The 15,101-nt window shown below is 41.2% G+C and overlaps 1 protein-coding gene across 7 annotated transcripts in view; it reads right to left on the minus strand.

The window, feature by feature from the left end:
- GHR (growth hormone receptor) overlaps positions 1-15,101 on the minus strand; it is a 307,144-nt gene that overhangs the window by 203,861 nt on the left and 88,182 nt on the right. The window contains exon 1 of one of the 7 annotated variants that reach the window (XM_044932367.2): positions 8,515-10,319. The exons of the other annotated variants lie outside the window; for them this stretch is intronic. The gene's annotated coding sequence lies outside the window, so the exon portion shown is untranslated. Of the gene's footprint in view, positions 1-8,514; positions 10,320-15,101 lie in introns of those variants that run through there. 7 annotated transcript variants of the gene reach the window in all.

The following is a 15,101-nucleotide window of genomic DNA, read 5'->3' on the forward strand; positions in this document are numbered from 1 at the left end:
ACTATGAATGCTTTTGTAAGACAGCACAGACTTTTTCTTTCATAACAATCATTTCAGAGTTAAGTGCTCCCATTCATTCCTGAATGTCTGACTAAGTCTTCCTCAAAAGGCTCACAGCTTGTCAGTTATTTCTAAAGCTGGAAAGCTACATGACAATTTTTCTTCTTCCATTAGAATTTTAATGTGTGTTGTAGGTTGTAGCCAGTGTTCAAAAGAGAAAAAATTCAAATTCTCTCTTTAGTGCTAATTCTACATTTAATTTATTGAAGTGAAGAAGTCGGGGCTGGCATAATAAACTTAGAAAAGATGAAGGGTCATTTAATTCGTTCATTTTTATTTCTGGTCCTGAGAATGGATTTTGTCTCCATATTTAGTGAATTTGGAAGATTTAAAAATCATAGATCCAAAAGAAGTTCCAGATCTTGTATTTTAGGGAAGGAAGGGATGACAAGTAGATTATTTATAAATGTGAAATTTGCTGAAGCCTCAACCAAGCAGGAACTAATCAACCCACCCAAGGGTTAAGCTGTGTCTGACACAGCACCTGTCAGAACTTTCATGCAGACTGTCAAACTCAAAACTGGCCAGATTCACCTTCCAGACTCAGACTTCTGCACAGCAGTAGAACAAGAAACTGGACATGGGCCAAAGGTGCCTTTACTGTTGGTCAAAGCACACAGCACTGCAGTCTTTGATGCTGCAGAGAATAATGAGATGGCCAGGACTTTAACAAAGGAGATTAGCATGGATGTATATATTTGAATATATGCCTTACAGTATACATCGCTGCGGAGAAGGCAATGGCATGCCACTCCGGTACTCTTGCCTGGAAAATCCCTTGGATGGAGGAGCCTGGTGGGCTGCAATCCATGGGGTCGCTAAGAGTCGGACACCACTGAGCGACTTCACTTTCATTTTTCACTTTCATGCATTGGAGAAGGAAATGGCAGCCCACTCCAGTGTTCTTGCCTGGAGAATCCCAGGGACGGGGAAGCCTGGTAGGAGGCCGTCTATGGGGTCGCACAGAGTCGGACATGACTGAAGCGAGCAGTAGCAGTATACATCGCTGACTGATCTATTACATCATTAGGTATTGCTCCTAATTCCATATTTAGACCACCCATTCACCTACTGCAAGGAATCTCCATTGGATGTTTCACTTAATTTGTGTTCTAGACAGACCCTACTCCTTTGAAAGACACTAATTTGTGAAGGGTTTTTGTTGTGATCATCACCAATAGTGTGTCTGCCTCTTTGCTCATTTTAAAGACTATTAACCACCACATATTCCTCATTGGTCCCCCTGTTTTCTGACTTTTGTCTCTGATCCTTCTTGCACTTTGTGGCCAGGAAGCAGAAGTCCATCTCTGAACATAACATTTCCTTGTTTAGTATTCTTTAATGACTTCCCATGCTTAGGCCCTAACTCCTTAGCTGGCAATCAATGTTCAATCCAAACTGGTCCCATTCTGTCTTTCAAGCTACACTCAATGTCGTTCAATTTATTACGTGGATATACTCCAACTTTTAACCGTTACGTTCTATATTACCTGGAGTGCCCTGTATTTTCCTTTCTCTCCATGTTTTGGCTTTTTTCATCTTGTAATACAACCTACCAAATTTTCCTCTCTCTTCCTTCAGAAAGTTTTCCTCAGTCATTGAATCAGGCAGGATCTTTCTGAGCTCTGAAGCTGCATGCTTTCTTTGTCAAACTCTTGCTTAGTTTATAGGGCTTCCCTGGTGGCTCAGAGGTTAAAGCGTCTGCCTGCAATCCGGGAGACCTGGGTTTGATCCCTGGGTCGAGAGGATCCCTTGAAGGAAATGGCAACCCACTACAGTGTTCTGGCCTGGAGATTTATCACAGCCTGTCCGACAATGAGCTGGATGTGATCTTTATCAAACTAGAAGTTCCCTTAGGGAGACACAGGCTTATTATATTTGGTGTTAAACTGACACATTTAATATTGGAAAGGGTGCCTGACAAATGTGATCATCTGCTTTACAAAAACTAAATAAATTTTAAAATCATCCACGGCTTTTCAGCTCTGCCTTCTTATTCCCCAGTGCCCAAAGGGAAAGAGATCTAAGACTTCAAAAGCAAGACCTCATCTGTGTCTCCTCTATTATCTTGCATAATGTCCGGAAAATTATAGGCCCTAATAAAATGTTATTTTCTTCTCCAGTAAATGAGGCTTGGCTGAACAGAAGCATAGCCAACCACTTCAGCACAAGGTGCGTGATCTTTGGGTTTGATACTCTTTCTTCTAAGGGGAGAAAGAACCTTAGGAGTGAGAAAAGTTGCCCAAACAGTAACAATGGCAACCCATGCAGGCAGCACTCGACAGTGATGGTTAGACACGATGCTCTTTTTCAGGATGAGCTAGGAGTAATTGAGGTGGGGGTACAGGCAGTGCAGCGAGATGATTTTTGACTTAACATTTCAAGATCAGAGAAAAACGTTTTTACCTTTACAGTGTTCTGTTAATTGCCAGAGCTAATACAGTTGCCAGAGCAGGGGGAAAGAAGTGTTAAGATGATGGAAAGATCAATCTATTAGAACTGAATTTATCTGTACTAACGCTGTCACCCTCAAGCTTTGAGTTGAAGATGCCTTTAATCAAGATATTTCAACAGACTGCTGAAATACATAATATATCTGTGCCATTTCTTCTGTTAAGTACTAACATACATAAATTTCTTACATAATGGATGAGAAAATTTTATTTTTTAATATATAAATGATCTTTTCTTGTGTTGAAAGAAATTTGGCAGTCAACCTGCACCACCCTTTATGCACAAAGTGGCTCAACCAACTACTGGCTTTTTCTTACAAATCTGGTAATCTGGGTCCCCTTAATGGCATAATGCTTGGGATGTTTTCCCTTGTGTAACACAAAATTATGGGACAATGAAGTGTCTCTTTTGGCCAGCTGACTTTGTACAAAGGTCCTATCCATGTCCCCCCTTCAAAAACTCTTGTAAATGTGTAACACCCCAAAAATCAACCTGAGCAAAACCCATAACTTTAGTCTTTCCTTTGGGCTAAAATCTTTAATTTGGGGAATGCAAATAAGTCTTTCAAGATCATTTTCAAATAGCTGAGAGAACCCACGAATATGCTGAAACCTGGTCACCCCAAACTATTTCCCCAAATTGTCTGTCTGCTTCATTTTTGATTCAGTTAAGAACCAGAGAAATATATTTTATGTAACGAGAACTCTCAACCCTAATAAAATCTCTTAAAAAAAAAAAAGTCAGTTTTTGCCCCCCTCCTCCTTTAGGTTTTCTCAACAGAGAAAAAACAGCTTAAAACACAATCAGCCTAAGTATTATGAAAAATGTATGCCTGAGGTAGGGCTTCCCAGGTGGCACTAGTGAAAGGACCTGCCGGTCAGTGCAGGAAATGAAAGAGACGTGGGTTCGATCCCTGGGTCAGGAAGACTCCCCCTGCCGCCCCCCACTGCCAGAGAAGGAAATGGCAACACACTCCAGTATTCTTGCCTGGAGAATCCCATAGACGGAGGAGCCTGGTGGACTATGGTTCATAGGGCTGCATAGATCGGACAAGACTGAAGTGACTTAGCGCACACACACACACCTGAGGTATCTTCAGTGATCTGATTTTTAACTAGACTCTTTGGCAGATGAAAATCATTAGCAAGAGAAACTGTAAAGTTTTTAAGATGTGTTGAAAAAGTTTCAGAGAAGACCTACAGCATACAGAGCTTCATAAACCTGAAATGACATTCTAAATTATACTTGGAAGTCCGTGATAACCAGAAGGTCTAGAATAAGAACTATGGATGAAATCTTGAAACATACTGGTCTCAGCAATGGCATCTTTACAGTAGAGATCAAAGGAGCCTGTATTAGAGCTGCATCCTTTAATCTGAAGAGCATGGATATATACCATCCTAGCGGCTATTGCTTCACCAGTAGAGAGTAGATTTGGGTTGATGTCAAGGCAAAGGCACCTGAAGATCAGTGGACAAGAGGTTTTCTTCAGGCAAAGAGCATAATAGGATTCAACCACTGCCCTCAGCCTCTGGCCATTCTTGTATTCAATTAGTCATTCAATGTGCATGTTTGAGCACCTATCATGCATCATACACTTTCCGGGACACTCTAAATCAGCACTAAAGCTTTCCTATTTCATGAAACTGAGAATTCTACTGGAAGAAAATTTACAATAGCCAGTAAGCAAGTGAAAAATGGTCAGACAGCATCATCGACTCCATGGACATGAATTTGAGCAAATTCTGGGAGATGGTGAAGGACAGGGAAGCCTGGGGTGCTGCAGTCCATGGGGTACAAAGAGTTGGACATGACTTAGTGACTGAACAACAATGAGTGGAAAACTATCAGATGGATAAATGCTATAAAGCAAGCATAATAGGATGACGTGATAGAAAGTAAATGGAAACAAGGGTAGGGATGGTTGGTTACTGGGGTCACAAAAGACCTTTAAGTTGAGTTGAGACCAGAATGACAAGAGGAGCCAGCAATGCCAAAGTCTGAGGATGAAACATTCCAGGCAAGAGGACAGTTAGCTTGGTGCGTTAGGGAATATGAGAAAAAGTCAGTGTGGCTGGAGTGTAGAGAGCTGTTTGTCCCCCAGCCAATTGCCTATAAATGTACACACTTCGGTTTCTGCCATACATTCTTCAAACTTAGGGTGAAACGGAAAGCTAGAGGCAAAAATGTACCCATGTTTGTATAAAGCATAAAGAGGGGGTCTTATGCATATAATAATGATCTTGATGGCAAGTTTGTTTTCCAGTACTGAGAGACTGGACCCGTTTCTCAAGGTTGAAGGCAGACAGTGCAAAGCTGGTAGGGTTAAGGAGAGCCCCAGGCGGCTGTGAGAGGAAGCGCAACTAGCTGCCTATCCTCAGGAGGCCTCTGACCATAAAGGGAACACCAGAAATCTCTCCTTGATTCTTCAGGAGATTTGCACAAGGTCACAAGCTATCTTGTGGCACAGCAATCGCTCTCAAGCTTTTAACTCTCACCTGATTATTATATTCTGCCTTGAGCAATAGTTTTTCAGGATCTGTCTTCTTGCTACCATTAGCCTACAGGACATTTCTTGACAGAGACTGTTTCTTACCAATCTTTCTCTTTTCAGTACCTAATACAGTGCCTGGCACATAACAGATGCTCAGTAAATGATAAATTTCCTGAGTCTGCTTTTACTTTATTAGCCGAATATTCCAATTACAGGAAAAGCAATGGTACACACATAATATACTTGTTTTGGTGTATAAGTAATAAATCCTTAAGAACTTCTGTGTCATCGACCGAAGGACAGATTCCCGGCAACTCTTGGCATAAACAGATAATGATGCTTGCTGAACTCACGCATGCATGTCTGAATGGACAAATCTGTGAACAAATGCCAATAAGAACAATTGTAGTCGTAGTGATTTAATTCATTCAGCAATGAGTTTCCACCATATGCTCAACATTAAAGCTAAGTGTCACAGAGACAATGAGTAAGAGAGACATGGGCTCTGCCATAATGGAGCTGTGGGTCTAGCGGGGAAGCACAGCTGAGGTCATTACACATGTATGTAATTAGGCTGCAAGGGCTTTGAAGAAATGCATGAGCTAGTTTGATGATCACAGAAGGCTTCTTTGAAGTCCACTTGAAAGACAAGGTCTACTTTATTCAAAATGTAGACAATGGGGTCAGTGACAGTAAATAATCATGAAGTCTTTAGGAACCACGTAGACATGGAGCAAGTGGTCAAGAAAGATGAGAACCAATGGTAGCTGCGACTGCCTCTTGGTAACTAGCTGGGGATAGATTCCTGAGGGACTAAGTGGAATCTTCCTCTTCGGCCATCTTTAACATTAGACTAGAGCTTTCCATGTGTGTCCCAATTGCGTGTGGTCTTGTTTAAACACAAGAGGATACACTGAACAACCTAAATTTGTCTTCTGCAGGCATTCTTGACCAGCCCACAATTCTTTTACTAGACACTTCAAACGGAGCAGCTTTGCTGTTTTTCTGACGTATACCAGGCAAAAATTGACATTTATTTTATGAGCTGAAGAAACAATGCGTTGCCCTCATTCTCCCATCATTCAGGAAAAACAGCTAAGTGAAATTTTGGTCAAAATTTCCAAAAAGCTTTGGACTGAGGACAAGCATGGAAAAATTCAAGCCCAAATGAGAAATTTCCAGAATTTTAGAAGCAAGTGAAAACAGGGGGTTATAACAGTTCAGCACTTGCTGCCAGGAACAAAGTATATATGATATTATTTATTGCTGAAAGCCTTTCAGAGAGGCAGCATCTGGTTTCAGTGAGGTCTTGCTTTCATTCCCTCCAGCAGCTGGACTGAACACTACAGCACAAGGAGATCAACCAATTTGCCAAGGTGACACAGTGAGTTAGCGACTCTCTCCAGATTAGACCACAAGAGCCTCTGGCTCCTTGAATGCCAAGAATAAGTCACATGACCCATGCAGAGTTTAGCACTTTTTATCAACTCTTAAGTGGATTCTCCAGTTTCAATTTTTGATTTGTGTTTTTATATTTTCAGAGTCCCAAAGAATCATTCTCTCTCTCACTTTTCTCTAGTGGGAAGATCAGATATCACCCTGGATCCCTGTAAATGCCAACAGTCTCTGCTCCATCCACTGGGATGTGTTCATTTAGGCTGTGTGTGCTAATGGCAGGAAGAGGCAGAAATGGTCCTGCAGTGTCCCGCTCATACTGGGAAGGGGATGATGGCGACCTGAGAAGCTGGGCACTCTGCTGTGGTCACTCTACATGTACTTCTGAGGCCAGGGAAAAGCTGATGAGGACGAGATTACTCTGCCAGGAGAAAGTGCCCCAAGCTTTTACTTCCCTGTGAGCCTTTTTTCCTACCCGTGTTATTGCTCACAGAGCCCTGGCTCCAAACACATCCCTTCATTTCTTTTGCATATGTCTTCCATACCGACAGTGGAAAAGGAGGCTCTGTTGTTTCCTGAGCATATGTTTTCCCTGCATCCCAAGAAGTCTGTTATTTGAGTTGCAAAGGGAACAAACACCACCACACACACTCACAAAATTTGTTTAATAAAAAATTTTAGCATTCATCCAATGGCCAAATTATCTACCAATCACTCTCCCCTTTGTATATGTGTTTGTACACACATATGCTATTATTATAATGCTAGTAATAAAAATAATTATCAAGATATTCATATAAAACTATTAATACTATTCATTATTAATATACTGGAATCAAGAGACCAATTTTAGGGAAAGCAGCAGAAGGAAGGGCAGTGCAGGGAAAGGATCACAGTCATTGTTTTTAATGTCTAAACCTCCAGCTGGTGGGTAATCTGAGAAGACCAGAAAAGAACACTGAGCCAGTTCATTGTGTTAATTGACTTGGCATATTCTAAATTGTTCAGAAGAATATCAGGAAAGGAACAAGACTTCATTTGGTCCTTAGACTCTGCAATGGCAAGAGCACAGCATCAAGAGAAATTATGCCAAGTGTTTGGATTACATGATCATGCCCAGAAGACATGCCATTTTAATAACGTAAAACATACATCTACCCAGAATGGCAGTAACCTAACCTTCACTATAAGTTGGAACAAACAAGACACCACTAAGAAACGTCTGACAATCTCAATACAACAGGATTTGGAAAATCAACTCAGAACTTACTACAGATGTCAAACACAATAGAAATAAAGAGCACTTCATTTTGTTTCCTTTATATCACATTTTTTTCTTTTAATTGGAACAGACAACATAGGTCCTGACCATAAAGAAGTGATGACATATCCCCCTTTGACTTAATATTACTCCAAGGGACAGTTATGCTAATTTAGATACTGTATTCATTCATTCAGTGTTATTGAGTGCCTCCATGACCTGGGTACTGATACAGGCCCAAAGATGTAGTCATAGAGGACACAGACACATTCCTGATCTCCTGGAAATTCTAATTTGCTAGTTGGGTCTTATTTCAAAGTTCAATTATTGTTTTGATAAATCTCACTTCAAGTTTTAAAAGAAAATCTTCCTCAGAGGAAAATTCTTGTTATTACTGTCTTTTCAAAATTTATTTTCTCAACCCCCATTTAATATCAGTCCGTTGATATTAATCTAACAGTTACTGTCTTCTTAGAGGAAAGAAATGGAACATAATAAAGCACTGTATTTTTGCTTTGAGAAGATAAATTTCTAAATAATAAATGTCTAACGAATTAACCAGTAGGTTTGGTTGCTACAAGCCAAACCAAGGGCTGTCATAACAACCAGGCCAACTGAAGAAGATGCCTCCAAGTATTAAACTTAATCCTGTCTCAGCCATAAGAGCTAAGCTAACATCTTTAGCAAGCACCAGTAAATAATTACACATTTTGGCAAATAAGTTCAAACAATCAGGCTTCAAAGTTTGCCCCAATTACCTGTCCAAAAAATTCTTTGTACCAATAGGGATCAATTAGACCACAGGGGACACCAGGCAACTGGGCAGGACATAAACCACACAGGTCCATACCTCTGGCTCAGTGTAAGCTCCAATCTTTTGCTGATGTACACCAAAGTTTGTCCAAATCATATGGGCATGCCTGTGTAACTCTTCTCATGAAAAACTAAAAAACAGCCATTTTATATTTGAGATCCTTCCACTGTTTCTCTAACATTCTCTCCCTTCTCCTCTTCCCCACCCCTCACTGTCTTGTCCCCTTTCCTCTCATTGTTTCTCCCCTACTTTCCCTACAGGGTGAGATACTGTTCTAAGCTCTTTGTATATATTATCTAGTTTCACAACCCCGATGAAGAAACTCTGCAATCATCATATGTAGCAGAAGGTTACACAGCTTGGAAGCAGCCAAACCAAGATCAGGTTCCTGAAACCCAAGGTCACATAGCTTAGGAGCAGCCAAACCAAGATCCTAGTTAGCGCTTCTGAGCCAACCACTGTGTCATGCTGCATCCAAGTGATTTTTGGCTTATGTGTTTATGGTAAAGGTGAACCATTTTTAGGCTTTAGGTTGCAGAGTACTAGTGATCCGGTTAACAAACTCTCACTTTAAAGGTGGCAATGAAAGTGGTAATTAGTGGGGCAGTTTATTACATTTTATATGTTGACTGCACCAACTTCAGGTCTTTTGCCTTCCCATATGGGGAACACATTGACAAAAGTCAGAAACAAATACCAGTTAGAGGTTATGATCACTCAAATGAATAATCAAAAAGTAAATAAAAATCTACTCTATAACATTACAGTTTTTCTCTGTATCCACTCCAAAAGTAAGCCAAATAAAGCCTTTGTTTCCAGGGACAATCATTATTGTTATTCATTTCATGGGTCAGGAAGAGCTTTCAATGAGCGTAGCTCTAAGATTTAAACTAAATGACTTGATGGAGAGAAAATGAAAATACAAATTACTACAAGATCAACCTGCCCAATGAACTAATTTCTAGACTGTGATAAAATGGAAGAAATGCAAGTATTGCTACCGCTCTCCTTCAACAACCAGTTTCCAACTCAGCTCTGGTCTTACCAGTGGTGAAGCCTGGACCACCCACTAAATTTTCTACAGCTAAACAAACAGCTACAGTGCAGAGAAACACAAATTTCTTGGCTTACTGTTTTTATATCCACCCAGTGTTAAGTCAAGACTGTGTTCCAGAAGGTCACAGAGTAAATCCAACAACATGCAACGGGGATCTTAATTAAGGCTTACTGCCAAATGAAGGAAATCATTAAGTTAGTCCTCAACCTGTGTCCACCATCTCTCTCTTTTCCTGTGAACAACTAACTCCCGGGTAAACAGAAGCCAAAGCTATGGAGATGACCCAGAGCACAGTAAGATGGATCTCATGGACGAAGAAAAATGCAACAGCTTATAAAGTGGGTTTCATTAGTAAACTGAAAGAATTAACAACAGGAAGAGAGTATACTGGAAGATAAGGAAGGAAAAACATGATAACGACAGTTGCAAACAGTAGCCGTCTGCCATGAACGAGGCACTAGCCTAAGCCAAAGTAAACTACGAGGAAAAGAAATCTGTTTTTACCCGTAAGGCAAAACTGCTTTCTGGATTTGCAATCATTTCCCTGTAGAGTCATTCTTTGGTTTTCTGGAAGGGATCAGGTTCAAGGTCTCTATGGAAGTCTGATGAGATCTGGGAAAAAGCAGCAGCTAGTATGTATTTAGCAAACATATTAAGAGCCTACTAATGTGTAAGAGTACACATTAAAAGACGCTTACTCCTTGGAAGTTATGACCAACCTAGATAGCATATTCAAAAGCAGAGACATTACTTTGCCAACAAAGGTCCATCTAGTCAAGGCTATGGTTTTTCCTGTGGTCATGTATGGATGTTAGAGTTGGACTGTGAAGAAGGCTGAGCGCCAAAGAATTGATGCTTTTGAACTGTGGTGTTGGAGAAGACTCTTGAGAGTCCCTTGGACTGCAAGGACATCCAACCAGTCCATTCTGAAGGAGATCAGCCCTGGGATTTCTTTGGAAGGAATGATGCTAAAGCTGAAACTCCAGTACTTTGGCCACCTCATGAGAAGAGTTGACTCATTGGAAAAGACTCTGATGCTGGGAGGGATTGGGGGCAGGAGGAGAAGGGGACGACAGAGGATGAGATGGCTGGATGGCATCACTGACTTGATGGACGTGAGTCTGAGTGAACTCCGGGAGTTGGTGATGGACAGGGAGGCCTAGCATACTGCGATTCATGGGGTCGCAAAGAGTCAGACACGACTGAGCGACTGATCTGATCTGATCTGAATGTGTAAGATACTGCATCTTGGGTAAACCTGCACCGTGCTTTATGACTCTGTGGCAGAAGTACTCTCTGCAACTTCAGTTGTGCTCTTGATAAAAGGTAACGGCCCTCTTCTGGCCACCTTTAATGAGACAGCTGGCTTTGTGACTTAGCTGGCCCATCACGCCCCCACAACTTTCTCCTCCGAGATGTCACAAATTCCCAGTGAAATGGAGTCTTATTGATCCCTAAAGACCCAGTCTTCTTTTAGATGTTGGAAACATAGGAAAGTTTACAAAGCTCCTTTATCAAATGGAACTGGGATGATACTATTTACGGGGACCGCATGGACCCTCCCACAATCTTTTCCTTCCTTCTTCCCTTCTCTTTCTGTAATAACCATCGATCTTTACCAATGTCCCTGCCATGACAGAGTTCCAGGGGCATGCCTGGGCATTGCCTCACCAGAGGTCCCAGGTTCATCACTGCCCTGTCCTCCATCTTACTGAGGCCATGCCCCAACTTTGACCTCTATTTCTTAAATCCTGAACCTTATTCTATGGCTTCTTCACTAAAGTTGATTTCGGATTATCTTTCTAACTCTGGATTTTTTTTTTCTTGCATCTAGAACCATTTATGTCCACGATCATGAATAGCTGGGAGTTTACATAAACCCAGATAATAATTTTGGGGGATCACAAATTCTAACAGGAGGGAAGAAAGGCCTGGTTATCAGAGAAGCAAGGCTAAAGATTTCTCCAAGAAACATAGCATGAATTTATCTTCTGAGTGTGAAATCTCTGGGTCTGCCTACCCAAAGATGTGACCTTGCTCATGGAAGATTTGCAGAACAAATCTTGTTTGAGGACCTGCACCCAGAGGCCACTTTAAGCAGCCAGATTTCTGCATGTGGAATCCAGAACATAGATATAACATGCATCTTTTGACTTAAGCAATTATTTTACTATATTTAGTCACAGTTCTGGTCAAGAACTTGCCCAAATTTGACTAGGAAAAATAACAAAGTAACAAAGTAACAAAACAAATTAACAAAAAAATAACAAAGTATTTTGATTTTCCTGTAATTAAATATATTTTTTTTCAAGAACCTATAGGATAGTAAAGAACTTTTATATCAACCTCATTCATGTCTACAGCCAACTCATGCTTAATTACTAGAAAAGGGAACAGGAGAAAGGAGGAAGGTAAGATATATAAGCTAAAGTCACAGATAATCCTCAAACCTCTTTAATCAAGTTTTAGCCTCATCCTGCTAAGCCTTTTATCAGAGCTGCTAAGAAAGAACCAATGTGACATACTTAAGCTTTATCTCATCCATTTCCTCTCCCTGGCCTCTAGTTGGGCTGCTAATAAGCTATGAAGTTGCCAAAGATAGCTGGCCTCCACATGGAAGGGAGAGGACTAGAGGCTGAATAATCCACAAAGGCATTTGGAGACTGCACAAATGACTTTTTACTGTGTAGATCTCATCCCAGCCTTGGGATGAGATGATTAAAGAGGCCGAGTAGGGCGTTATCCTCTCATATAACCTATACAGTTGAAATCTCACCAATGAGGTAAGTTTGGGGTGGTGGTGGTGGTGAAAACATTAGGTCTCTAGTAACCATTTGATTATGGAAATTTGGCCACATTAGTCTACTGAGATGCAGAAATGTGGAGGAGCTAATCAGTGATACCCAACCTGTTAGTGGCAGACCAGAAGACCATGCTTACAGAAGGGTACTGCTTTCATCATAAACTTCATGAAGGATCTAATTCAACTTTATTTCCTTGATCATTAAATTTTTTTTTCTCCCAGAGTCACGAGTTCAGGACATCAAAGTAAGAACCTTAAGGTGTTCAAAAATTTTTATTTTGGCAGGGGGGCTGGTGTTAAAACACCACAAGTTGAGAAGTAGATCAGAGCTGGTAGAAGGAACCTAAAACAGAATTGAGAAAGAAGATGTGTCACGACTAAAATATCCAAGTCAAAAACTGTTATGGGGTGTCTACTTGCGCCATTACTTTTATTAATTCACAGTCTATAAAGCTAGTTTTCAATGAGCAACCTGCTAGTCAAGTGCAGGACCCTAAAGGAGTTGAATATATAGTTAAGCTTTACTACAGAGAAAATGCAGAAATGAATATTGATAGATCATTCATTCAAATATATATTAATATTCACTGTTGCATTTTCTCTACCTTTTCTGTCTCCTGACACCTTAACTGTCTCCTGAGAAATCTGTATGTGGATCAAGAAGTAACAGTTAGAACCAGACATGAAACAAACAATGGACTGGTTTAAAATTGGGAAAGGAGTACATCAAGGCTGTATATTGTCGTCACCTTGCTTATTTAACTTATATGCAGAATACATCATGCAAAATGCCAGGCTGGGTGAATCACAAGAGGAAATCAAGATTGCTGGCAGAAATATCAATAACCTCAGATATGCAGATGATACCAGTCTAATGGCAGAAAGCAAAGAGGAACTAAGGAGCCTCTTGATGAAAGTGAAAGAGGAGAGTGAAAAGGCTGGCTTAAAACTCAACATTCGAAAAATGAAGATCATGGTATCCAGTCCCATCACTTGATAGCAAATAGAGGGGAAAAAGTGGAAACAGTGACAGCCTTTATTTTCTTGGGCTCCAAATCACTGTGGACAGTGACTGCAGCCATGAAATTAAAAGACGCTTGCTCCTTGGAAGAAAAGTTATGACAAACATAGACAGCATATTAAAAAGCAGAGACACTACTTTGCTGACAAAGGTCCATCTAGTCAAAGCTACAGTTTTTCCAGTAGTCATGTATGGATGTGAGCTGCTGCTGCTGCGTTGCTTCAGTCATGTCTGACTCTGTGTGACCCCATAGATGGCAACTCACCAGGCTTCACAGTCCCTGGGATTCTCCAGGCAAGAACACTGGAGTGGGTTGCCATTTCCTTCTCCAATGCATGGAAGTGAAAAGTGAAGTCGCTCAGTTGTGTCTGACTCCTCGTGATCCCATGGACTGCAGCCTACCAGGCCTCCATCCATGGGATTTTCCAGGCAAGAGTGCTGGAGTGGGTTGCCATTGCCTTCTCTGATGGATGTGAGCACTGGATCAATAAAGACAGCTGAGCACTGAAGAATTGTTGCTTTTGAATTGTGGTGCTGGAGAAGACTCTTCAGAGTCCCTTGAACTGCAAGGAGACCAAACCAGTCAATCCTAAGGGAAATCAGTCCTGAGTGTTCATGGGAAGGACTGATGCTGAAGCTCCCATACTTTGGCTACCTGATGCAAGGAGCTGACTCATTGGAAAAGACCCTGATTCTGGGAAAGATTGAGGGCAGGAGGAGAATGGGGAAACAGAGGATGAGATGGTTGTATGGGATCACTGACTTGATGGACATGAGTTTGAGCAAGCTCTGGGTATTGGTGATTGACAGGGAAGCCTGGCATGCTGCAGTCCACAGTGTGGCAAAGAGTCAGACATGACTTAGCAACTGAACAACAACAAATGTATACAAATCATATATGTGTGTGTACGTCTATATGTGTGTGTGTGTATGTATTATATATTCATGAAACAAATAAGTCCTTCTATTATATGCCAGGCACTCATCTGGGGACAGAGATCTTTTCTCCAAACAAGCTGTCAGTTCCAAGAAGCCAAGTACTGTTTGGGAAAGGTGAGGAATGGGAAGACCAATCCAGTCATATCACCTAAAACTTTGAGAGCTCCCTAGGGGGGTCAAGTTCACAAGGGTCTGCCACTCTCGTGAGGATTTCCTACACTCACCCTCACCTCTACGCCTAATTATTCACCATATATTGATGAATGCACTGGAATCTGTACATTTCTGTGCCTTAAATGGCACCTTCTGACTCCTGGATCCACTGGAATGACTCCGGTCTGCACCCCAACCTTGAGAACCTCTGCACTTATTACCCTCTGCCCTATCAACCTCAACCACCACCACCACCTCTCAACACCACCCTCATGAAACCATGTCCAGCACCAAAAGGAGTTAGTCATCATCTCCCTGCCCCTTCGTTATATTAGCATAAACCAGTGCCATGGCCATCACTGTGGAATATTGGGAGGATCTGTGTTCTCTAACTATACACTAAGACTGGTAGTGGGTATAGAGGTAATACATTTCAAATTTCCATCAAAAATCAATTTTACAGTAACCCATAGCAGTTAGAGCACAGGCTAACGTTTGAAAAGCCACAAACCTAATTAACTTAATTTTTAATTGATCTCATAAAAGCTTGGATTTCTAGAGGGGAGCAAACAGTACTTATGTTGGTAGAAGGGTATAAAAAGATACACGCAACCTGGCACCACAATCTTTTCCAGCACACCCTTTATAAT

This window comes from Bubalus bubalis, chromosome 19 (genome assembly GCF_019923935.1).
Source record: "Bubalus bubalis isolate 160015118507 breed Murrah chromosome 19, NDDB_SH_1, whole genome shotgun sequence".
NCBI classification, from domain to species: Eukaryota; Metazoa; Chordata; class Mammalia; order Artiodactyla; family Bovidae; genus Bubalus; species Bubalus bubalis.